This window comes from Manis javanica, chromosome 2 (genome assembly GCF_040802235.1).
Source record: "Manis javanica isolate MJ-LG chromosome 2, MJ_LKY, whole genome shotgun sequence".
In the NCBI taxonomy this organism is placed as follows: Eukaryota; Metazoa; Chordata; class Mammalia; order Pholidota; family Manidae; genus Manis; species Manis javanica.
Genome location: NC_133157.1, coordinates 94,455,922 through 94,479,439, shown reverse-complemented (window position 1 = coordinate 94,479,439; position 23,518 = coordinate 94,455,922). Strand labels below are relative to the sequence as shown.

Here is a 23,518-nt window from a genome sequence, read left to right as displayed (position 1 = left end):
CAGGATGGCTGTATATGTCTAAGAGTTTGAGGTTTGGGAGCTGCTTCAGGGCGCTGCATCCTGATGTGAGGAGGTGGCTGTGTCCCAGAGGGCGTGCTCCCAGGAGTCTCTGCGCTGCTGAGGGGCTGCTGTGTGTTTTGGAGGTGAGGCCTGCATGCTGCTTGGAGGAGGATATGCCCTGTGTTCTAGGCTGGAGGTCTTTGATTGTTTATGAGTCCCTGATGATGAGTGTCTGCTGCTTTGTGCATGCCTTGGCCCAGTGGGGAGCTTTGTGGAGGCTGTGTGAGAAGATGTGTGTCCTGTAATGTAAGGTGATGGAGCTGGTGTGGGGAGCCCCGTGTCCGTTGTGGCCAGGATGGTGGTGGGGGAGCCCCGCATCCGTGGTCGGGGGGATGATGGTAGGGGAGCCCCATGTCCGTGGTGGTGGTGGGACCATGGTGGGGGAGCCCCGAGTCCATGGTGGGGGGACAGTGGTCGGGGAGCCCCACATCTGTGGTAGCTGGGACAATGGTGGAGGAGCCCCACGTCTGTGGTGGGGGGACCATGGTCGGGGAGCCCCGTGTCCATGGTGGGGGGATGATGGTGGGGGAGCCCCGCATCTGTGGTGGCCGGGACGATTGTGGGGGAGCCCTGCATCTGTGGTGGAGTCTTTGATCTGTGTGGGTTGTCTGTCCACAGGGCCGTGGGCTGCATCCTAGGGAGTTGTTGAATGGGTCCCTCCTTTTCCCAGGGGAGAATGACATCGAGCAGCTGTGCTGTGTTCTTTGCATCTTGGTACCCCCAGCCCTCAAGTGTGGCCAGTTTGCAGGGCGTTTGCTGTTGGGAGGGGTGGGGCAGGTGCCCTTCAGGCTCCGGCGGCTCGTGACTCCCCTCCTGCACCATCTCTTGCGGCCCCATGCCCCCTGGCCCCACACTGGTTACCAGGGCCATAATGACCCAAGGGGTGGGGGGCACGTGATGGGGGGCTGTGAGTGAGAAGTAGCAGGTTGGGAGCTTAAGCTGCTGAGCCAGGGTTGCTGGTGGGTAGGTGCCAGCCCGAAGTACCTCTGTCCCCAGGAGATTACAGAGCTGCCCGACTACAAGATCTTTTTCAAGGATCAGGTGTCCATTCCACTCAGGGAGGTGCTACCTGACGTCTCCCCTCAGGCCTTGGACCTGCTGGGGCACTTCCTCCTGTACCCTCCACACCAGCGCACTGCAGCCTCCCAGATAGGGTGCCCCGTGGCCTGAGCCTCTGTGCTGGTGGCCAGGTGAGCCATGGTGGGAGTCCCTCCTGACTTGGGTGGGCTGGACCAGGAGCCTGGGGATGCTGAGGTGCCTTCCATGAGCAGAGCCTGGGGCTGTGGGTGGGTTGGGGTGGCCTAGAAGGCATGACCCCCTCACACCCGGGGATTGGTGACTGGCTCCTTGGTGCCTCCAGTGAGTGTTTTCTTAGCACCAGGCATGAGCAGGTCATTGTCCTAGGCCTGTCCTGTCCCTGTGGGTCTCGTCCTGTGGTGAGGCAGGGCATCCAGGCTGTGGGAACTCAGGTTGGGGAGGGATGGGTTGGGATGGACTTTGGGGTCATAAGGTTTCCTGGGGAGGTAGATGCTGGAGGGCTGCAGAGCGGGCCTAGGAGGGAGATTGGGCGGGAATGGTGGGGGAGCACTAGGGGCTGATGGCCGATGGTGTCGGCGCCTCACTCAGGCGCCCCTGGCCCCCGGCCTTGTGGCCACCATTCCCCTCTGACCTCAGCTCGAGCAGCGTGGGTTTATGCTCGCCCCTGGTGAGTTCTCATGTCAGCAGCACTCTGTAGTGCTGGGGCCGCCCGACCACTTCCCGGCCCCCTGCTGCCTGCCCCGCTGCCTTGAATCCACTTCTCTTGTCCATTTGGTGTCCCCTCACTGGCAGTGGGAGCCACTTTGCCCAGGCAGGTCCGCCAGACCTCAGAGAAGCCAGGTCCTGTTGGCCCACAGGTATCACACGCTTGAGGGCGTCACACACTTGGGGTTGTTAACCTGTGTCTTGCCAGCTCCTGTCCCACCTTTTTCGCTCTGCTTGGGCCCAGAGCCCCTCCACATCCTGGGGCCTGTGCCCTTCTGCCCCTGCTGGGCTCCTGAACCACTGCAGGCTGGCGTGTATGCTTCCTTCCCTGGGGCTGATTGCCCGACCGCCCTGGGCTTCCTTCAGCCACTCACTGCCCGAGCCCACTGGGTGGGAGCATGCCCTGTGGGGAGCCTTTGCCTGATCCCTGCTGCCTCCCCTCCTCGGGAGGGAGTGCTGCCCAGACAGTTAGCACTAGAAGGGAGCCCACTGAGCGGTGGGGGATGAGGAGGAGGGCCTCTGTGGGGAGGTCTCTGTGTCCCTCCTCCGGAAGGTGAGCTGAGCTGGGACCGGGAGGTGACTTTGTCTTCTTCTGCCCTTTGCTTGCTGCCCCTGGGCCCCCCTGCACTCATACTTCTTCACAGCTCCCGTGCCTGCCCACCCCTTGGAGCTGCCGATTCCCCAGTGCACTGGGTGTCCTGCCCCCAAGGCCCACCCGGGTGCCCCCACATCTGTGACTTCCACATGGACCGGCCTCTTGAGGAGTCACTGTTGAACCCAGAGCCGATTCAGCCCTTCATCCCAGAGGGTTGCGATGCTGGGCCAGTCCCACTGGCCTCAGCCCCATGGCCACCTGGACCTCTCATTCCTCTCTCCAGCCTGATGACCTCCCACAGCTTCCCCATGGCTACCGTGGGCCCATACCTGGCCCTGCTCCCAGGTGGGTGACCAGGATGCCCAGCCTCAGCAGAGGCCTACAGCCCATGCTCTCTGCCTCCTGTGCTCCTGACTTACCTGCCAGAAAGACAGCGGGCTCTGCCACATGGTCCGTGGTGCCGGTTCCCCAGGTGCTGCCTTCCTGGTCAGGGACATCCTGGGGGAGCCATCTGGGGGAGCCATCTGGGGGAGCGTGGAGTGTGAGATGTGTCCTGGTGTGAGAAATACAAGTGGGAGGGGAGGTTAGGTTTGGTGCAGAGACATTAAACTAGTTCAAGTTTGAGATTTGTTAGGAAAAAACCCCCGGTGGTTCTGCCTGGTGTCTGCTCCTGTCCCATTCCTGATGCAGGAAGTGGCTGAGATGACACAGTCTCCAGGCCCTGGGTTCTCTGTAGTCATTGGGAGAGTGGCCCTGTTCATAGCTGCTCTGGCCCCGGGGGCTTCCCCAGGGCTTCATATGACAGTTCCCATTTGAAGGAGAGGTGGCAGAACTCAAGGCTGGGGATCCAACGTTTAGTGGGTGTGCCAGCAGCCCTGCCCTCAGGAAAAGGTGAGCCGGGGCCAGACGGGCCACCTCCTTGTCCTTACAGTTTCCGCGCAAGTGAGGAGACAGGCAGTCCTGGAGCTCACTCGTTAATTCAGTAAATCTCAATTCAGTCTCAATTGGCTCTTGTTCTTTTTCATAGTAACTTGGGAACCCAATTCTAAAACACACGTGGAAGTGACTGAGCTAAGGGGAAGTAGCTGACACAGAAGCAAAAGAGAAAAACAGGACAGCACACCGGGACTGATCTCGGGGCTGCAACAAGCAAGACTGTGAAACTGGTTCAGGGAGATACAAAAAACAGGCATGCCAGAGATTTTTTAGCAATAAAGAAATAGGGAACCATAATACTAATAGTGTTAACACTTTTGTTGTATTTTTCTTACATTCTGACAAATATTTTTGTTCATAATGTAAATTCAATTTCCTGAGAATTCACTCACAGAAGTTTCACCTCAGTTTTGGCTTGGAAAATGCCAGGGTGATGCCCTGTCACCATGCATATGGTGTTTTGAAGTTTCCTGTTATTTATACAGCAAGATAACATTCCATTTTCTATACTTCTGTTTAGCATATGGGAAAGAAACATAGTCCTCAAAGCTATGCTTACATATATAAATAGAATATTCACAATGGAGCATGAATAAGCCATTATTATCTTTATTCTTCCTCAATGGATGCTAGTGAGAGAATCAAGTCAGGCACAATAAGGAATAAACTAAGAGTTATAGTTAAAGAATATTCAAAGCCTAACCTTTTTAAGATGCTTCTTATTCTGTTAATTTTCTTGTCCAAATAGAAATCATTTAATAATCTGGGATAATGTACTGAAGCAGTGTATACATGTGGTAGGAAAAAAAAATTCAAGATAAACAAAAGGACATGAACAATTCTAAGGCCTTCAATACTTAGATTTGGAAATGACTGTACAGAGTTCACTCTTAAGTCAGGGGTGACTTCTTTCAGTGCCCTCAGGACGGTACTGACAGAGGCCCAGCGGGGCCAGAGTGACAAAGTGATTAACTTACTCATGTCAGATACACCCTGGAGGTTCAAATGTGAGCCAGTCTGCTTATTTGGAATTTTATTTCCTTCCTCAAGTCACCAGTCATAAAACTGTAAGTATTTTATTAAAGAAAATCAATGAGATTCACCAAGTATGAATAGGAGGGAAAAGGCAGACTCACCATCTCTGCACCAAGCCTTACAAACCCAGGGCTGAGATGCTGGACAGCTCTAAGGAGCTGCTGAAGGACGCTGGAGGCAAGAATGCCAAGGGAGCACCGCAACCATCTGCTAGGAGAAAACACCATGATACAGTTAACATGCAGGCTGCTGCAGCTGAGGGAGTAATAAGCAATAACAACAAAAAAAGAGATACATGGAGACCTAGGGGAAAGATCCTTCTGGTTTTAAATTAAAAGATTTGAACACGTGTACTGAAGAATAATTTGCACAGAGTAAAACTCACCCTTTAAAAAATAGTGCACAGCTCTATTAGTTTTGACAAACACATGTGGCCACGTAACCTCCACCATAATGAGGAAACTGAACAGTCCATCAGCCCTCAGGATTCACTCATGTCCTGCATTTTCATGCTTCTGCAAGGTGTCTGGGTGCACCACCAACCTGCAACCACTTTCTGCTAAACCTGGTGCTCAGGTTCTTCGGGTGCAGACACAGGAGTGTGAATGCTGTGTCTACACCTTACTGTGCTTAGGAAGGCTCAGGGCACTCTGCAGAAAACCTGTGCGGCGGCACACAAGGCTTGGACACTGTGCACATGTTCAGATCAGTTACCTTCATGAAGATGGACCCATAAAGGCATCATCTGTAGTGGGGAACTAGAAGACCCCACACTCTGATCTCTGCAGAAGGAATCGCTGGGAGGTAATGCCCATGAGGGCCGAATGCCCCTCCTTGGGGCTGGTGGCTCTAGTCTCCCGGGAATTTCCCTGCCTTTCCAACCCAAGGCCCCTGCACCTCACTGTCAGCCAGGGATGATCCCCTGTTGCTTGTGTTCTGGTATAAATGAAGTGCTGTGGACTGGGGAGTATTTGGTCCAGATGAACTCACTTGTCATCCTACCATGAGCACCCCCAGAGCCCTGCTGTCCTGGTGGCCACAACTGTGAGCCTGAGGAGGCCCTGGGTCCACTCCTACCTCGGGCAGCTCCTCTCTTTATAATTGTGGGGGTGACATCTGTGTTCTTTAGTCTAATCCTGTGCTTTCTTTACTAAGATACTACATGTTTTCTCATTCAGGCAGCTATCCCTTCTTATTTTCTATTCTATTTATTGACTCATTAATTTTAAACATGTTTTATGTCACATGTTGGGATAGTTTTGTGGGAGAGGAACACTACACCTTAGAAATATCTTTATAATATTCTGCATATTCTGTAAGTACCCTTTTCTTTGGGATCAACTTTTCAGGTTCACTGAAGGAAAGAAACATACAGAATTAACTGTATTGCTATGATTCAATAAAAACTCAGCTATGTTTAATGAGATAAAGATGCAGCCCAAAGTCTTTCCTGCTGACTTGTTAGAATACGTTGATGATATGAGGCACAACAGAGAGAAAATTTAGTGCACAGAATTGTCTGAATGAAAATGATTTCATATAAAAATACTGGAATTATAACAGCTTTCTAAAAACAGGTCAGTGTCATTAAGATGGTAATATGTCTTAAGACTTGACAACAGAAAAAAAACGACAGCTCATTGTGAAACATTTACTCCACAATATGGGAAACAGTACTTCATTGCTTAGTAAAACACACAAAGTATTTGATACAGAAACATTTTTCTACATATTCCCTAGAAGTGACAATGTTACATATATGTCGGTGAGTCCAACAGTAATACATGTGATATTAACATGTAAAAAATAGCACAATCCAGCTTAGAAATTACATTTAACACACTTGCCACAAGGAGCACCTGTTATTTTCTAAATGGAATCATGCAAAATAAAGGTCTGCCCTGTCTCTGGCCTTCTTAAATATCCCCCTCCAGTGTTTACCTGACAGTGACTGCAGCCTGTCTTCAACTCCCCAGGGACATGCTGTCTGGGTAATACAAAGCAGTGATGATTCTCAGGGTACGGCAGATACGCTATGTAGTGGGCTAAGAAATACTAATACAACTTGCTAAAGATTTGACTTAAATTTTCTAAAAGGATGTACAGACATTGAAGAAGCTGAGATGCAAGAAAGTGCTAAGCCTGTACTCCATCTCTGGACAACAGGCCCACACACCATGAAGTGGTCAGGGCAGACTCCAAGAAGGACAGATGACACCAGTGAGGGACTACTGCCTTAGCTCATCTGTCTGGTGTTATTTCCTTCTATTTTTGGTTACTTTGCAAAAAAATCTCCCATTTTTGCTGGCAAAATAAATCCATGAATATCTGTTAAAGTGGTATTCAAATGTTCTGCATAGAAACTACTTGATATAATAGAAAACATTCTAACTACACTCACAGCGCTCATGCACCGCAGTATCTGTCCCACACTATGGCACTGGGCTTTTCGTGTGTCTCTGAGATGCCTGGCTGACATGTCTCCCTCCCTGGGGAAGGATGCGCTCCTTGAAGGCTAAATAGAAAAGGAGGGAAACAAATAACAAAACTGATTTCTATACTGCACTAAGGAGCCCAGTGACCCTGGAGGCACCAGCAGAGGTGACCCAGTAGCACCAGTGACTCTCTGGCAAAGGGAAGTGAGGAGTGGAAGCCTACCTGGCCCCACAGGCGACAGCTGGGGGGTCTCCTTGCTCTTTAGTGCTGCCTGCTCCTCTGGAGCCAGACACCTGACAGGGGAGGGAAAGGCAGAGGAGGAGGGCAGAGAAGCAGCAGGTCACCTGTTATTCCCTGCTGTCAGTCCCACGAGTCAGCAAGAGGCCCACTGAGGGCCTCTGAGACTCCCTCCCTTGAGGCTCCCCCTACCAGGGCCACGGGCAACCCGAAGTTCCCAGGGCCGGGCACAAGCCTCCCCCACTCTGCTGCCAGCCCTGTTTCGTCATCTTTTTGAGCGCTCTCTCAAATGCAGCCACTGAGCAGCTCCCTTAAGAGAACCCAAAAATGTGTGCTATAGTGCCACCTGCTGGAAAATGAAAGAAAGTTTTAATTGCCAAACTTGGACTGTGTACAAAGTAAAGAAGGCTTTATCTAAATAAAAAAGGTGTTAGTTATTTCAAATGTACCAGCAAAGGCACATGTCATCAAACACCATGAAAAGTCATGGTAATACACTATCACAAAAAGAAAAAGAAAATTCTACAGCAGCCAAACACAAAGATACAGAAGATTGCAATCTGATAAAGAATTCAAAAGAGCTGTTATGAAGAAATTACATAAATAAGAAAACTCCAAAAGAATTCAATGAACTCAGGAATAAAATTAATGAACAGAAGGGGTACTTTACCAAAGACAGAAATTTTTAAAAATAACAAAACAAATTCTGGGACTAAAGAACTCAATAAATCAGATGAAGAATGCATTAGGAAGCACTGGAAATAGAGCAGATCATATGCAAGAGCAAATAGCCAAGTTTGAAGATGAGAATCTAGATACGACTCAGGTGGAAGAGACTGAACTAAGACTTTTTAAAAGTGAAGGAACCCTATGGAGAACTATCACATTCCATTAGTTTAGCCAACCTAAGTATAATGGGTATACCAGAAGGAGAGAAGAAGGTGGCAGAGAGTTTATTTAAAGAGATAATAGCTGAGACCTTCCTAAACTTAGGGAAAGAATTGGACATACAAATCCATAAAGCTAACAGATCACTTTATTATTCCAACACAAAAGACCTTATCCAGAGCACATTATACTAAAGCAGTCAAACGTCAATAATAATCCTAGAGGCAGCAAGGGGGAAACAAGAAATAACCTACAAAGGAACTCTTCCCCCCTTAGGCTATCAGCAAATTTCTCAGCAGAACCTCTGCAGGCCAGGAGAGAATGGAATGACATATTCAAAATATTCCAAGATAAAAACTGCCAGAATATTCTATCCAGCAAAGTTATGCTTCAGATATGAAGAAATAAAGGCCTTTCTGGGCAAACAAAAGCTAAGGGAGTTCATCAAGAAATACTGAAAGGTGATCTTTTCTGAAATGAAAAGACAAAAGTACACAAAACTCTGAATAATGTGAGAGACACAATCAGAAAACTAATTCTATTTAGCATGGGGTGTTGAACACTTACTTATAGCATAAAGATTAAAGGAAAAAGCATTAAAAGTAACCATAGTGACTACAATTTGGTAACAGACTCAAAGCATATAAAGTAATAATTTCTGACAGCAAAAATATAAAAGGAGAACACTAAATGACAGAACCTGTATAGGCAAATGAAGATACTAGCTAACAGCACAAAGAGGACTATTTCACTTCTCAGATGCTTCATGCAAACCTTATGGTAACCACAAAATAAAATCTAAAGCAGAGATATAAAACATGAAGAAAGGGGAAACTGAGCAAATCATCATGGAAAGCCAATTTTAGGAGGGATTCGAGGGCTCCAGATGGCAGTATGAGTAGGACAGTGGAAATCTCCTCCCAAAACCATATACATTCTGAAAATACAGTAAACACAAGTATTCCTAAAAGAGAGACCAGAAGATACAGTACAATAGCCAGGCTACATCTACATCTGTGAGAACTCAGTATCCCATGAAAAGGGTGAGATACAAAGCCATGACCCGGTGGGACTGGAGCACTCCCCCCAACCCAGCTCAATGGTGGGAAGAAAAGAATCAGAGTGGGGAGGGAGTAGAAGCACAGGAGTGCTAAATAACCAGCCCTAGTAATCTGCACTGGGAGCAGAGACACACATTGCATGGTGTACTGGATATTAGAGAAACGGAAAGTAAAATTCAAGATGGTGACTGTGAGGGGGTCCCCTCGGCCGGCTCCCCAGGGACAAAAGAAAAGGGGGTGCTTTAAAAGTCTTAAAGAGACAACAGTTTAACAGGTGGACAAAATCGTGCCGGCACACTCAGCCCAGCAGGCTGGGAATCTTAAGGAACTTCAGGTGCCCTAACCTCCTGGGTGGCAACAAAGCTCTGAAGACCCTCATGGTGATAAGCAGCCTGTCATTCATTGCCCCTCACCAGCACTGCAAGCAAACCGGCTTACCCTCCATTGCTGTGGACAAGCTGGGGAGCAGGCCTGCCCACAACAACCACACAGTTTTCTCCCAGTGTCCAGCTAACTGGGCCAGATTGAGTCTACCACGACCATGCAGCTGCCTGGCACAGGCACAGGAAGCCAGGGAAAAGTCCGGAAATCACGGAGGGGCACTGTTCTGGCAGAAGAACACACCCAGCGCAACTCTGACACCTGGCAGTGCCTCAGGCCATCCCGAGGGCCGCCCCACACACAGCAGCTCAGGGAATTAACCCAGAGACTGCTCCTGGAATGCAGGTAACTGGCACAGGCAGCAGAGAAGGGCAAGGTGACCAGCAAGCAAGAAGGGACTTTTGTTTTTCCAGATGACACATGCACCACTTGCCAGCAATCACTTCTATCGCCATGAAAAGGCAGAAGAACCTGGTCCAGTCCCAAATCACTCAAACAATGCCAGAGAGAGGGCCTGGCAAGATAGATACAAGCAATCTTCCTGAAAAAGAATTCGAAATAAAAGTCATAACTACGCTGATGGACCTGCAGAGAAATAAGCAAGAGCTAAGGATTGAAGTCTGGAGGGAGATAACAGAAATGAAACAATCAACTGAAAGACTTAAGAGCAGACTGGATGAGGTGCAAGAGACTGTTAATGGAATAGAAATCAGAGAATAGGAATACAGATAAGCTGAGGCAGAGACAGATAAAAGGATCTCCAGGAATGAAAGAATATTAAGAGAACTGTGTGACCAATCCAAATGAACCAATATTTGCATAATAGGGTGACCAGAAGAAAAAGAGAGAGAAAAAGGGAGAGAAAGTGTCTTTGAAGAAATAATTCCTGAAAACTTCCCCAAGCTGGGGGAAGAAATAGTCTCTCAGACCATTGAAGCCCACAGATCACCCAACACAAGGAACCCAAGGAGGACAACACCAAGACATATAATAATTAAAATGGCAAAGATGAAAGGACAGGGTGTTAAAGGCAATGAAAGAGAGAAAAAAGATCACCTACAAAGGAAAACCCATCAGGCTATCATCAGACTTCTCAACAGAAACCTTACAGGCCAGAAGAGAATGGCATGATATATTTAATGCAATGAAACAGAAGGGCCTTGAATGAAGAATACTGTATCCAGCAAGATTATCATTTAAATTTGAAGGAGGGATTAAATAATTTCCAGAGAAGCAGAAGTTGAGAGGATTTGCCTCCCACAAACCACCTCTACAGGATATTTTAAAGGGGCTGCTCCAGATGGAAGCACTCCTAAGGCTAAATAGATGCCACCAGAGAGAAAAAAATCACAACAAAGAAAGAAGGTCAGCCAAATACTAACTAAAGGCAAAAAATAAAACCAGCTATCCACAAAAACAGTCAAGGGAAACACAAAAGAGTGCAGAATAAAACACTGAACATATAAAGAGTGGAGGAGGAAGAATAAGAAGAGAGAGAAATAAAGAATAATCAGACTGTGATTATAATAGCACATTAACTGAGTTAAAGTTAGACAGTTAGATATTAAAGAAGCTACTCTTGAACCTTTGGTAACCACTAATCCAAAGCCTGCAAAGGCAATAAGTACATATCTATCGATAATCACCCTAAATGTAAATGGTCTGAATGCACCAATCAAAAGACACAGAGTAATAGAATGGATTATAAAAGCAAGACCCATCTATATGTTGCTTACAAGAGACTCACCTCAAACCCAAAGCCATACACAGACTAAAAGTGAAGGGATGGAAAGAGATATTTCATGCAAACAATAGGGAGATAAAAGCAGGAGTTGCAGTACTAGTATCAGACAAAACAGACTTTAAAACAAAGAAAGTAACAAGAGATAAAGAAGGACATTACAAAATGATAAAGGGGACAGTCCAACAATAGGATATAACCATTAGAAATATTTATGCACCCAACATAGGAACACCCACATATGTGAAACTAATACTAACTGAAAATCAAAGGAGGAAATAGAATGCAATGTATTCATTTTAGGAGACTTCAACACACCACTCACTCCAAAGGACACATCAACCAGACAGAAATAAGTAAGGACACAGAGGCATTGAATACACTAGAACAGATGGACCTAACAGACATCTACAGAACTCTCCCCCAAAAGCAGCAGGATACACATTCTTCTCAAGTGCACATGGAACATTTTCCAGAATAGACCACATACTAGGCTACAAAAAGAGCCTCAGTAAATTCAAAAAGATTGAAATTTTGGAAATTCTACCAACCAACTTCTCAGATCACAAAGGTATAAAACTAGAAATAAATTATACAAAAAAATAGAGAAAAGCTCACAAACACATGGAGGCTTAACAACATGATCCTAAATAATCAATGAATCAATGACCAAATTAAAAAAGAGATCAAGTAATATATGGAAACAAATGAAAACAACAGCAGAAGGCCCTAATTTCTGTGGGACACAGCGAAGCCAGTTCTAAAAGGAAAGTATATAACAATCCAGGCATATTTAAAGAAGGAAGATCAATCCCAAATGAATAGTCTAAAGTCACAATTATTGAAACTAGAAAAAGAAGAACAGAAGAGGCCCAAAGTCAGCAGAAGGAGGGACATAATAAAGACCAGAGAATAAATAAAATTGAAAAGTACAAAACAATAGAAAAAAATCAATAAAACCAAGAGCTGGTTCTTTGAGAAAATAAACAAAATAGATAAACCCTTAGCCAGACTTATTAAGAGAAAAAGAGAATCTACACACATAAACAGAATCAGAAATGAGAAAGGAAAAATCATGACAGACACCACAGAAATACAAAGAATTATTAGAGGATACTATGAAAATCTATATGCTAACAAGCTGGATAACCTAGAAGAAATGGACAACTTTCTAGAAACATACAACCTTCCAACACTGACCCAGGAATAAACAGAAAATCTAAACAGACCTATTACAAGGAACAACATTGAATCGGTAATCAAAAAAACTACCCAAGAACAAAACAACCAGGCAAGATGGATTCAGTGCAGAATTTTATCAGACACTTAGAGAAGTCATAATACCATTCTCATTAAAGTTTCCCACAAAACAGAAGAGGAGGGAATACTCCCAAACTCATTCTATGAAGCCAGCATCACTCTAATATGAAAATCAGACAAAGACTCCACAAAAAAAGAAAACTACAGACCAATATCCCTGATGAACATAGATGCAAAAATACTCAACAAAATATTAGCAAACCGAATTCCAAATACATCAAAAGGATCATGCACCATGACCAAGTGGGATTCATCCCAGGGATGCAAGGATGGTACAACATTCGAAAATCCATCAACATCATCCACCACATCAACAAAAAGAAAGACAAAAACCACATGATCATCTCCATAGATGCTGAAAAAGCATTCGACAAAATTCAACACCCATTAATGATAAAAACTCTCAACAAAATGGGCATAGAGGGCAAGTACCTCAACATAATAAAGGCCATATATGATAAACACACAGCCAACATCATACTGAACAGCAAGAAGCTGAAAGCTTTTCCTCCAAGATCATGTACAAGACAGGGATGCCCACTCTCCCCACTGTTATTCAACATAGTACTGGAGGTCCTAGCCATGGCAATTAGACAAAACAAAGAAAAACAAGGCATCCAGATTGGTAAAGAAGAAGTCAAACTGTCACTATTTGCAGATGACATATTATACGTAAAAAACCCTAAAGACTCCACTCCAAAACTACTAGAACTAATATTGGAATTCAGCAAAATTGCAGGATACAAAATTAACACACAGAAATCTGTGGCTTTCCTATACACTAACAATGAACTAATAGAAAGAGAAATCAGGAAAATAATTCCATTCACAAGTGCATAAAAAAGAATAACATACATAGGAATAAACCTAACCAAGGAAGTGAAAGACCTATACCCTGAAAACTACAAGACACTCTTAAGAAAAATTAAAGAGGTCACTAACAAATGGAAACCCATCCCATGCTCTTGGTTAGGAAGAATTAGTATTGTAAAAATGGCCATCCTGCCCAAAGCAATCTACAGATTTGATGCAATCCCTATCAAATTACCAACAGCATTCTTCAATGAACTGGAACAAATAGTTCAAAAATTCCTATGGAACCACCTAAGACCCCAAATAGCCAAAGCAATCCTGAGAAGGAAGAGTAAAGTGGGGAGGAATCTCACTCCCCAACTTCAAGCTCTACTACAAAGCCACAGTAATCAAGACAATTTGGTACTGGCACAAGAACAGACCCACAGACCAGTGGAACAGAATAGAAACTCCAGACATTAACCCAAACATATATGGTCAGTTAATATATGATAAAGGAGCCATGGACATACAATGGGGAAATGACAGTCTCTTCAACAGTTGGTGTTGGCAAAACTGGACAGCTATATGTAAGAGAATGAAACCCGATCATTGTCTAACCCCATACACAAAAGTAAATTAGAAATGGATCAAAGACCTGAATGTAAGTCATGAAACCATAAAACTCTTAGAAAAAAACATAGGCAAAAATCTCTTGGACATAAACATGAGTGAGTTCTTCATGAACATATACCCCCAGCAAGGGAAACAAAAGCAAAAATGAACAAGTGGGACTATATCAAGCTGAAAACCTTCTGTACAGCAAATGACACCATCAATAGAACAAAAAGGTATCCTACAGTATGGGAGAATATATTAATAAATGACAGATCCAATAAAGCATAGACATCCAAAATATATAAAGAGCAGAAGCACCTCAACAAACAAAAAGCAAATAATCCAAATGGGCAGGGGAGATGTACAGACAGTTCTCCAAAGAAGAAATTCAGATGGCCAACAGACACATGAAAAGATACTCCACATCACTAGTCATCAGAGAAATGCAAACTAAAACCACAATTAGATATCACCTCACACCAGAAAGGGTCACCACCATCCAAAAGACCAACAACAAACATTGGCGAGGATGTGGAGAAAGGGGAACCCTCCTACACTGCTGGTGGGAATGTAAATTAGTTCAACCATTGTGGAAAGCAGTATGGAGGTTCCTCAAAAATCTCAAATAGAAACACCATTTGACCCAGGAATTCCACTTCTAGGAATTTACCATAAGAATACAGCAGCCCAGTTTGAAAAAGACAGATGTACCCCTATGTTTATCATAGCACTATTTACAATAGCCAAGAAATGGAAGCAATCTAAGTGTCCATCAGTAGATGAATGGATAAAGAAGATGTGGTACATATACACAATGGAATATTATTCAGCCATTAGAAGAAAACAAATCCTACCATTTGCAACAACATGGATGGAGCCAGAGGGTATTATGCTCAGTGAGATAAGCCAGGCAGAGAAAGACAAGTACCAAATGATTTCACTCATATGTTGAATATAAGAACAAAGAAAAAAACTGAAGGAACAAAACAGCAGCAGAATCACAGAATCCAAGAATGGACTAACAGTTACCAAAGGGAAAGGGACTGGGGAGGATGGGTGGGAAGGGAGGGATGGGGGGGGAAAGAAAGAGGGCATTATGATTAGCATGTATAATGTGGGGGGAGGCATGGGGAGGGCTATGCAACACAGAGAAGACAAGTAGTGACTCTACAGCATCTTAGTATGCTGATGGACAGTGACTGTAGTGGGGCTTGTGGGGGGGACTTGGTGAAGGGGGGAGTCTAGTCAATGTAATGTTCCGCATGTAATTGTAGATTAATGATGCCCAAAAAAACTCTCAACAAAATGGGTATAGAGGGCAAGTACTTCAACATAATAAATACCATATATGACAAACCCACAGTCAGCATCATACTTAACAGCAAGAAGCTGAAAGCTTTTCCTCTAAGATCAGGTACAAGACAGGGATGCCCACTCTCCCCACTGTTATTCAACATAGTGCTGGAGGTCCTAGCCATGGCAATCAGACAAAAAAAAAAAAATACAAGGCATCCAGATTGGTAAGGAAGAAGTCAAACTGTCACTATTTGCAGATGACATGATATTGTACATAGAAAACCCTAAAGACTCCACTCAAAACTACTAGAACTAATACCTGAATTCAGCATAGTTGCAGGATACAAAATTAATACACAGAAATCTGTAGCTTTCCTAAACACTAACAATGAACTAGCAGAAAGAGAAATCAGGAAAACAATTCCATTCACATTTGCATCAAAAAGAATAAAATATCTAGGAATAAACCCAACCAAGGAAGTGAAACACCTATACCCTGAAAACTACAAGACACTCTTAAGAGAAATTAAAGAGGACACTAATAAATGGAAATACATCCCATGCCCTTGCCTAGGAAGAATTAATATTGTCAAAATGGTCATCCTGCCTAAAGTAATCTGCAGATTCAATGCAATCCCTATCAAAGTACCAACAGCATTCTTCAGCGAACTGGAACAAATCATTCTAAAATTCATATGGAACCACAGAAGACCCCAAATAACCAAAGCAATCCTGAGAAGGAAGAATAATGCAGGGGGGATCTCACTTCCCAACTTCAAGTTATACTACAAGGCCACAGTATCAAGACAATTTCGTATTGGCCCAAGAACAGACCCATAGAGCAGTGGAACAGAATAGAGAGTCCAGATATAAACCCAAACATATATGGTCAATTAATACACGATAAAGAAGCCATGGATATATACAATGGAGAAATGACAGTCTCTTCAACAGCTGGTGCTGGCAAAACCTGAGTACTGATATGTACTAAGCAAATGCTCACAGATATTAAGAGAGAAACTGACAACAACAAGAGTAGGGCATGTCAACATTCAATACCCCTCTATCAGTAACTGCTAGATTGTCTAGACAGAAAGTCAAAAAAAGACATGTTGAAACTGAAACATGTTTTAGAACAAACTGACTTAACAGATATAGACACAATATTCTATCCAACATCAAATACACAGTTTCTCAAGTGCACATGTGATATTCTCCGAAACAGCTCATATGATAAACCACTAAATAAATGTTAGCAAATTTTGGAAGACTGAAACCATTCCATTTCACCTTCTTTTGATTACAATGGTATGAAATAAACAGGAGGAAAGTGAGAAGATCTACAATTATGTGGAAATGAAACAATACATTTCTAAACAACCAATGGATACAAAATGATCTCAAAACATGAAAATATATCAAATTTTGTGGGACACAGCAGCTCTGAAAATTTATAGCAATAAATGCATATATTAAGAAATTAGAAAAGATCTCAAATATACAACCTAACTTTACAGGTCAAGGGACTACTAGGAAGAGAGGAATAAATAGACCCCAGTTAGTAAAAGGAAAGAAATATCAATCATAAGAGACTACCGTGAATAATTATATGTCAAAAACAGACAAGAACTACAAAAACAACCAGAAAACAATTAACAAAATGGCAGTAAGTACATACCTGTCAATAATCACTTTAAATGTAAATGGTCTAAGTGTTCCAATCAAAAGACATTGACTGAATGGATTAAAAAAAAAACAAGACCCATCTATATTCTGCCCCAAAGTGACTCACTTTACACCTAAAGACACATACAGACTGAAAATGAAGGGATGGAAAAAGATATCCCATGAAAATGAAAGTCGAAAAAAAAAAAAAACAAGCTGGGGAAGACATACTTGTATCAGGGAAAAAAATGGACTTTAAAACAAAAACTGTAACAAGAGACATTGAACAATAATACATAATGATAAAGGGATCAATCCAACAAGATGTAAGGACTTTAAAACAAAAACTGTAACAAGAGACATTGAACAATAATACATAATGATAAAGGGATCAATCCAACAAGATGTAACAATTATAAATATCTATGCATAAAACATACCTCAATATATAAAGCAAGTGTTAACAGACATAAAGGGAGAAATTGACAGTAAAACAGTAATAGTAAGGGACATTAACACTCCACTTACGCCAGTGGCTAGATCAGACAGAAAATCAATAAAGAAACAGGCTTTGAACAACACATTAGACTAGATGAACTTAACATGTACAGACAGAACATCCCAGCGGGTCACACAGTGCGCAGCGCGGAGCACCGACGTTTGCGCGTCTGGGGGCGGGGCGGCCGAGCGTGGGGCACCACCCCATGACGCTGCGCACTGCGCGGGAAAGCAGAATGCCGAGGCCTCTGCCGGGACGGTTGTTGACCTGAGCCTTCTACCTGGGGCGGGGATTTTGGGAAACTGCGGACTGATTCTCCTGTTTTGACCCGCTGGCATTCGGCAAGGAGGCCGGAGCGGTTGGGTATGGCGGCCTTTGCGGAGCCGTGGGTGCTAGTGGAGCTGGTCCAGGCGCTCTACGAGGTGAGCTGGTGGTCCGCGGCCACACCCGGTCCTGGGGACGTGGACGGTGCGCGTGGCTGTGTTCGGAGGCCTGGGCAGGCCTGGCCCGGTCCCTCGGCGCCCGTCTCCGGAAGGACTCGCGGGCGCACACCGCCCCCGCCCTGAGCGTGGGGAGGGACCGGCTAAAGCCAGAGCCGAGGGTCTCGGTTTGAGCCCCGGCGAGCGGGGAGTTCCCTCCGGGCCTGTCCCGGCGCGAAAGGAGCGCGTGGAAGAGGGCGCAGGAGAGAGGCTGGTCCTCAGAAACCAGAGTAGGAGCTGTTGATGAAACGGGGTGGTGGAAACAGCGGGAGATCTGAGTCTGGAAAGGCCCTCGGGAAGTCGGAGCCTTGGAACCGTGCGGCAGGAACTAGGGGACAGAATTGCGATCCGTTGGGGTTTGTTTTGTCGGGGCGTGAGGTTAGAAAAGAAACCAAATCGGAAGCTGTATTTATTGTTCTCTAGGTATTTTTTTATATCGTTTGATTTCTTCCTTGATCCATCGGTTATTCAGTAGCATGTTGTTTGGCCTCCACATGTTTGTGTTTTTTTCCAGTTTTTTCTTGTTAACAGTTTCTAGTTTCATAATGTCGGGGGGAAAGATACTTGATATGACTTAAGCTTTCTTAAATTTGCTGTCTTGTTTGTGGCCTTACATGTCACCTGTCATGGACAGTGTTGCGTGTGTCCTTGAGAAGAATGTGCATTCTGCTGTTTGCGATATTCTGTTCTCAAAAATTGGGAGGTTTTAAACTAGACTCCCTAAGACAAATTTATCTTCTGGAATACAGCCTGGCTTAAATCTTTCAAAAGAAAAGAATGCTTAAAGAGAGGCTTGGCTTTGTCATGTTCAGTGAAGCTATTATAAGTAATCTATCATGGTTGTTAAGAACCAGTGAACTAAATTAGTGTAATAACTGAACTTCTTACTAATCGTGTGTTACAGTACACTACAGAGTGTATACCTATGTACGGCTTGAAACTGTTTATGGTAACCTAAAACCTTAAAGTTTTGCTAAGTAGACATATTTTGTGCCTATTGAAAAATTGTGCTGTAAAGCATGTTTCCAGAAATTATAAAATCTGTTCATAAATTTGTCAATTTAAAGACTGCTAGTATTATAATTTACAATAGTTTACTTCTCAGTGTTCACTGAAAACTAAAGTTTCTAATGGTTTTGAGTTCTAATTAAAAGTAGTTAAAAGAATAAGGAAAACATCTCTGCATGCTAAAAAAGATGTGTGTTTTGATAAGAGAAGGTCTAAGGAATGGAAATGCATTTTATTAAGGGTGAAAGAAGGTAAATTTGTTCTAAGTTACAGCTGGTTATTTAAAGAGGGAGAACTCTGAATGTAAAAAAGAAAGTTGCAGAAAGTTTGTGGAAGAATTGATATGGTCATACTATGTGAAATTAAAGCAAATGAGTTGATATCAAGAACACAGAAAAATTAGAATTTTCTGTTTGTTGAAAGGACAAAGTTTTCTTAAACTATTAGTCTGCTCTTTTCTTTTTTTAATTTATTTTTTATTAAGGTATTATTGATATACACTCTTATGAAGGGTTCACATGAAAAAACAATGTGGTTACTACATTAACCCATATTATCAAGTCTACCCACCCATACCCCAATTCAGTCACTGTGCATCAGTGCAGCAAGATGCCACAGATCCATTCTGCTTTCTCTGTGCTACACTGTTCTCCCCATGATCCCCCACACCATGTGTACTAAACATAATACTCCTCAATCCCCTTCTCCCTCCCTCCCCACCCTCCCTGCATACCCCTCCCCTTTGGTAACCACTAGTTCCTTCTTGGAGTCTCTGAGTCTGCTGATATTTTGTTCCTTCAGTTTTGCTTCATTGTTATACTCCACAAATGAGGGGAATCATTTGGCACTTGTCTTTCTCTGCCTGGCTTATTTCACTGAGCATAATGTCCTCCAGCTTCATCCATGTTGTTGCAAATGGTAGGATTTGTCTCTTTCTTATGGCTGAATAGTATTCCATTGTGTATATGTACTACCTCTTCTTTATCCATTCATCTATTGATGGACACTTAGGTTGCTTCCATATCTTTGCTATTGTAAAAAGTGCTGTGATAAACATAGGGGTGCATATGTCTTTTTGAATCTGATAAGTTGTATTCTTTGGGTAAATTCCAAGGAGTGGGATTCCTGGGTCAAATGGTATTTCTATTTTTAGTTTTTTGAGGAAACTACATATTGCTTTCCACAATGGTTAAACTAGCTTACATTCCCACCAGCAGTGTAGGAGGGTTCCCCTTTCTCCGCATCCTCACCAGCATTTGTTGCTCTTAGTCTTTTCAATGCTGGCCATCCTTACTTATGAGAGGTGATATCTCAATGTGGTTTAAATTTGCATTTCCCTGATGGTTGTGATGTGGAGCATCTTTTCATATATCTGTTGGCCATCTGAATTTCTTCTTTGGAGAACTGTGTCTTCATAATCTCTGTGTATTTTTTAATCAGATTATTTGGTTTTTGGGTGTTCAGGTGTGTAAGTTCTTTATATATTTTGGATGTTAACCTCTTTTCAGATATGTCATTTACAAATATATTTTCCCATACTGTATGTAGGGTGCCTTTTTGTTCTGTTGATGGTGTCCTTTGCCATACAGAAACTTTATAGTTTAATTTAGTCCCATGAGTTCATTTTTGCTTTTGTTTCATTAGCTTGAGGAAATGCATTCAGGAATAAGTTGCTCATGCTTATATTCAAGATATGTTTGCCTGTGTTGTATTGTAACAGTATTATGGTTTCATGACTTACATTCAAATCTTTAATCCATTTCAAGTTTAATTTTGTGTATAGGGTTAAACAATAATCCAGTTTCATTCTCTTACATGCAGCTGTCCAGTTTTGCCAACACCAGCTGTTGAAGAGGCTGTCATTTCCCCATTGTATGTCCATCGCTCCTTTATCATATATTAATTGACCATACATGTGTGGGTTTATATCTGGGCTCTCTAGTCTATTCCATTGGTCTGTAGGTCTGTTCTTGTGCCATTACCAAATTGTCTTTATTGCTGTAGCTTTGTAGTAGAGCTTGAAGTTGGGGAGTATGATGCCCCCAGCTTTATTCTTCCTTCTCAGGATTGCTTTTGCTATTGGAGATCTTTTGTGGTGACATATTAATTTTAGAAAGATTTTCTGTAGTTCGTTGAAGAATGCGGTTGGTATTTTAATAGAAATTACTTTGAATCTATAGATTGCTTTGGGCAGGATGGCCATTGTGACAATATTAATTCTTCCTATCCATGAGCATGGGATGTTTTTCCTTTTATTGGTATCTTCTTTAATTTATCTCATGAGTGTCTTGTACTTTTCAGAGTATAGGTCTTTCACATCCTTGGTTAGGTTTATTCCTAGGTATTTTATTCCTTTTGATGCAGTTGTGAGTGGAATTGCTTTCCTTATTTGTGTGTCTGCTAGTTCATTGTATAGCAATGCCACAGATTTCTGTGTATTAATTTTGTATCCTGCAACTTTGCTGAATTCAGATATAGATCTAGTAGTTTTGGAGTGGATTCTTTAGGGTTTTTTATGTACAATATCATGTCACCTGCAAACAGGGACAGTTTAACTTCTTCCTTGCCAATGTGGATGCCTTGTATTTCATTGCGTTGTCTGATTGCCATGGCTAGAACCTCCAGTACTATGTAGAATAGAAGTGGGGAGAGTGGGCATCCTTGTCTTGTTCCCAATATTAAAGGAAAAGCTTTCAGCTCCTTGCTGTTAAGTATGATGTTGGCTGTGGGTTTGTCACATATGACCTTTATTATGTTGAGGTACTTGGCCTCTATATCCATTTTGTTGAGAGTTTTTATCATGATTGTATGTTGAGTTTTGTCGAGTGCTTTTTCAGCATCTATGGAGATGATCATGTGGTTTTTGTCTTTCTTTTTGTTGATGTGGTGGATGATGTTGATGGATTTTCTAATGTAGTACCATCCTTGCATCCCTGGAATAAATCCTACTTGATTATGATGGATTATCTTTTTGGTGTATTTTTGAATTTGATTTTCTAATTTTGTTGAGTATTTTTGCATGTATGTTCATCTGAGATTTTGGTCTGTATTTTCTTTTTTTGTGGTGTCTTTGCCTGGTTTTGGTATTGGAGTGATGCTGGCCTCATTGAATGAGTTTGGAAGTATTCCCTCTTTTTCTACTCTTTGGAAAATTTTAAGGAGGATGGATATTAGGTCTTTACTAAATGTTTGATAAAATACACCCATGAAGCCCTCTGGTCCATGAATTTTGTTTGTTCTTTGGTAGCTTTTTAATTACCAGTTCAGTTTTGTTGCTGGTAACTGGTCTGTTTAGATTTTCTGTTTCTTCCTTAGTCTGCCTTGGAAGGTTGTATTTTTCTAGAGAGTTTTCCATTTCTTCTAGGTTATCCAGTTTATTAGCATATAATTTCTCATAGTATTCTCTCATAATTTTTGTATTTCTATGGTGTATGTAGTGATTTTTCCTTTCTCATTTCTGATTCTGTTTATATGTGTAGACTCTCTTTTTTTCTTGATAAGTCTGGCTAGGGGTTTATCTATTTTGCTTATTTTCTTGAAGAACCAGCTCTTGCTTTCATTGATTCTTTCTATTGTTTTATTCTTCTTGATTTTATTTATTTCTGTTCTAATCTTTATTATGTCCCTCCTTCTACTGACTTTGGGTCTCATTTGTTCTTTTTCTAATTTCATTAATTGTGAGTTTAGAGGGCTCATATGGGATTGTTCTTCTTTCCTGAGGTAGGCCTGTATTGCAATATACTTTCCTCTTAGCATGGCCTTGGCTGCGTCCCACAGATTTTGCAGTATTGAATTATTATTGTCATTAGTCTCCATATATTACTTGATCTCTATTTATTTGGTCATTGATGCATTGGTTATTTAGGAGCATGTTGTGAAGCCTCCATGTTTTTATGGGATTTTTCATTTTCTTTGTGTAATTCATTTTTAGTTTCATACCTTTGTGGTCTGAGAAACTGGTTGATACAATTTCAACCTGTTTGAATTTACTGAGGCTCTTTTTGTGTCCTAGTATATGATCTGTTTTTGAAAATGTTCCATGTGCACAGGATGTGTATTATGCTGCTTTTGTGTGTAGAGCTCTGTAGATGTCTGTTAGGTCCATGTCTTCTAATGTGTTGTTCAGGGCCTCTGTCTCCTTACTTATTTTCTGTCCATTTGATCTGTCCTTCAGTGTGAGTGGAATGTTGAAGTCTCCTAGAATGTATGCATTGTATTCTATTTCCCCTTTTAATTCTGTTAGTATTTGTTTCACATATGTAGGTGCTCCTGTGTTGGGAGCGGAAATATTTATAATGGTTATATCATCTTGTTGGATTGACCCCTTTATTGTTATGTAATGTCTTTGTCTCCTGTAACTTTCTTTGTTTTGAAGTCTGTTTTGTATGATACAAGTACTGCAACTCCTGCTTTTTTCTATTAGTTGCATGAAATATGTATTTCCATCCCTTCACTTTTAGTCTGTGTGTCTTTGGGTTTAAAGTGAGTCTCTTGTAGGCAGCATATAGATGGGTGTTGTTTTTTTATCCATTCAGTGACTCTGTGTCTTTTGATTGGTGCATTTAGTCCATTTACATTTAGGGTGATTATCAATAGATATGTACTTATTGCCATTGCGGACTTTAGATTCATGGTTACCAAAGGTTCAGGGTTAACTTCCTTACTATCTAAGAGTCTAACTTAATATGCTACTACAAACACAATCTAAACGTTCTTTTCTTTTTCTCC

General features: G+C 42.6%; 2 long non-coding RNA genes across 5 annotated transcripts in view; one reads left to right on the top strand and one right to left on the bottom strand.

The window, feature by feature from the left end:
• The window catches only part of LOC108403701 (uncharacterized), a 30,316-nt gene extending 12,875 nt beyond the window's left edge, over positions 1-17,441 (bottom strand). For 3 of the 4 annotated variants that reach the window (XR_012127888.1, XR_012127891.1, XR_012127890.1), the window contains exons 1-4: positions 17,333-17,441; positions 16,818-16,874; positions 4,471-4,579; positions 2,818-2,951 (exon numbers count right to left, since the gene is read on the bottom strand). This is a non-coding gene — a long non-coding RNA (uncharacterized lncRNA). The remainder of the gene's footprint in view (positions 1-2,817; positions 2,952-4,470; positions 4,580-16,817; positions 16,875-17,332) is intronic. The other variant, XR_012127889.1, reaches the window with a different exon arrangement.
• Positions 17,442-17,534: 93 nt separating this feature from the next.
• Positions 17,535-23,518, top strand: part of LOC140847758 (uncharacterized) — a 40,169-nt gene continuing 34,185 nt past the window's right edge. The window contains exon 1 of the long non-coding RNA XR_012127881.1: positions 17,535-17,725. This is a non-coding gene — a long non-coding RNA (uncharacterized lncRNA). The remainder of the gene's footprint in view (positions 17,726-23,518) is intronic.